Source organism: Diospyros lotus, unplaced genomic scaffold (genome assembly GCF_014633365.1).
Source record: "Diospyros lotus cultivar Yz01 unplaced genomic scaffold, ASM1463336v1 tig00011006, whole genome shotgun sequence".
In the NCBI taxonomy this organism is placed as follows: domain Eukaryota; kingdom Viridiplantae; phylum Streptophyta; class Magnoliopsida; order Ericales; family Ebenaceae; genus Diospyros; species Diospyros lotus.
In genome coordinates, this window is record NW_026267117.1 from 128,324 (window position 1) to 131,011 (window position 2,688).

The window sequence follows — 2,688 nt, forward strand, 5'->3', positions numbered from 1 at the left end:
GCAATAAGTATTAAATGTAAATCATTAATGCAAATTTTTGGGAAAAATTTTATTACTACTTATTATTTCAAAGCAATTGAAAATTTTAAATTATTAATGCAAATTATAAAATATAAATTATTAATACAATAAGTATTAATTGTAAATTATTAATGCAAGTTTTGGGAGGAAATTTCTTTTTTGAAAACTATCCTTCTTTTATATATATAAAGATGCAAATTACAAAATGTAAATTATTAATGTAATAAGTATTAATTGTAAATCATTAATGCAAATTTTGGGGAAAAATTTTATTACTACTTATTATTTCAAAGCAATTGAAAATTTTAAATTATTAATGCAAATTATAAAATATAAATTATTAATACAATAAGTATTAATTGTAAATTATTAATGCAAGTTTTGGGGGGAAATTTCTTTTTTGAAAACTAAATTAAATATTTTAATGAATTTTGCGACGGTTTTGAAAAATCGTCGCAAATATTAATTTAATTTTAATTATAAATTATTTAATAATTTTGAATTTAGAGGCGGTTTTTCAGAAATCGCCGCTAAATTAATTTTTTTAATGAATTTTGTGGCAGTTTTGAAAATCGTTGCAAATATTAATTTAATTTTAATTTTAAATTATTTAATAATTTTTGAATTTAGCAGCGATTTTTCAGAAACCGCCGCTAAATTCCTTTTTTAATGAATTTTGCGGCAGTTTTTAAAACCACCGCAAATATTAATTTAATTTTAATTTTAAATTATTTAATAATTTTTGAATTTAGAGGCGGTTTTTCAAAAACCGCCGCTAAATTAAATTTTATTTTTTAATTATTTAATTATTTTCTAAATTTAGCGGCGATTTTTTGAAAACCGCCGCAAAATGTAAAAAAAACCGCCACTAGAATAGTATTTTGCGACGGTTTTAGAAACCGCCGCTAAAAAATCGCCGCTAAAAATCAATTTTTTTGTAATGTAATGTGGATTAATAGTGGAAAACTTGGATGTTTTGGAAGGCATCTGAGGTATCTAAGCATTCTGGAAATTTTGATTTAAAAAGGAAAAAATAAATAAATAAATAAAATATTTTTTTTGGTGGCAGGTCGGGCTGGCGCGGCTGCCTGCAGCAGGAGCACGACAGGTGGCCAACGCGCGTGCGGCCTGTGCGCTCGGCCTGTACGCCTGGCCCGCACGCTGGGGGCGCAGTTGGTGCTGCCGCTGCCCCCTGTTGCTGTTTGAAAATCTTTTTTTTTATTTTTTTTGTTTATTTAATTATGTATGCTATTTTGGGAATTTTTGAAATAAATGCATGTTTAAATAAATAAATAAATGAGTATTTAAGCCTCCAAATTAATTATTAAATTAAGGTAAATTTTAAGTCATTTTTGAAAAAATTCCTATATTTTGGAAAATAAATAAGGGAGTATTTTCCTTGAATTTTGAAAAATGGATGAGGAAGCTTGATGTATGAATTTCAAAAATTTATTTCCTAAGGATTGGGAATTTGAGGTATTTTTGAAATAAATAAAAAGAAAAATCAATGGAGATTTGATAAGGAAAATTTTATTAAATTTTTTCAAAGAAACATTAGCCCAAATATTTTCTAAAGGATTTGGAAATGAGAAAAAATGGGTTAATAGTTGGGGCAAAGAAAATTATTTTCTTGTAATTAAGGCCTTATGCCATAATTTAAATGAAGCAAGTGCGTTAGCTTATTTTGTCGTATCCTATGAAGTCATCATTGACTCTTCATTAAGAGCTTGAGAAGGGGTGATGCTTTACGAGGTTTTAGGTTTTATTTTCGTGCGGTCGTTTCAATTTTTTTCCAAATCCTCAAGTAAAGGGAGGGCAAAACCTAGTTCTCACCTAGGTCATTTTTTCTTGAAACGTAGCTCGTCTCTTCATTTTGGCCTTAACGTGTGAATAGTAAGCTGACTATTCACGAGTAACACCCGTAGGTAGGAGCAGGGCGTTACATTTGGTTTGATAAACTCTTTACTAGACTTGAATAATTGAGCATAGGAGCATTGGAGATAAATTACAAATATCTCAGCTCCTTTAACCTAACCCATTATCTATATCTTGTTCAAATTCACCTCTAGCTTAAAATAATCAAGTTTGGGAATTTTGGGGATGATAACATTTAGTGTTTCACCCTTTTTATCTATATACAAGCAAGAAACCCATTTTGGCATGATTTTGACAGTGAGTTCCAATGTGGAATGGGCACTCCACAAATTTAGGAAGAAGTGTGATACAAAAAATTTGCTTGTATAATATAAAAAATGTTTTTAAATTATAAATTATTCTACTAAATAATTTAGGAATAAAAAAAGAGACATGTTCTATCTTAATAAGGCGTTAAATTTGTATTTGTTTTTCTTTTTTCTCCCCGTTCCAATTGGTTTCTCCATCAAATATTAATATTGTTGTGTCATAGAATTTTCGAGCGTCCACCTAAGGATGTTTCGGTCATTTTGGCGCCTAGGGGTATTTCGATCATTAGTCGCCTAGGGGTATTTTGGTCATTTATCCTAGGTGAGTGAATCCCGAAAGTGGTCCCAAGCCCAGGTTTTCAATCCCTAGAAAACCTTGTGGTCGAACGGCGAAGAAATTATTTAAATCAAAGTTCAAATGAGAAATGTAGAATTTAAAAGGCCAAAGTGTATTTAGGCCAAACTTAAGGGAAGGGTGAAAATG